This window comes from Triticum dicoccoides, chromosome 7B, assembly GCF_002162155.2.
Source record: "Triticum dicoccoides isolate Atlit2015 ecotype Zavitan chromosome 7B, WEW_v2.0, whole genome shotgun sequence".
In the NCBI taxonomy this organism is placed as follows: Eukaryota; Viridiplantae; Streptophyta; class Magnoliopsida; order Poales; family Poaceae; genus Triticum; species Triticum dicoccoides.
Window position 1 is genome coordinate 727871965 of NC_041393.1, and position 231 is coordinate 727872195.

Genomic DNA, 231 nt, shown 5'->3' on the forward strand with positions numbered 1-231 from the left:
GCATTGTTCCCGGTTGGAGCCACGAACCGGGACCAAAGGCTTTGCTATATAAGGAAAATTCCAGAACCGCATCCCCACTTCGATCTCTCCTCCTCCTCGATCTCCCGAGGCTGCGCGCCGTCGCCTGCCGCGACCTCGCCGTCGCCGACCCGCCCTGACGCCATCGCCGCCCCGCCCCGCCCCGACGCCGTCGCCTCCCCGCGCCGCACCTCGCCATCGCCGTCGCCGTCG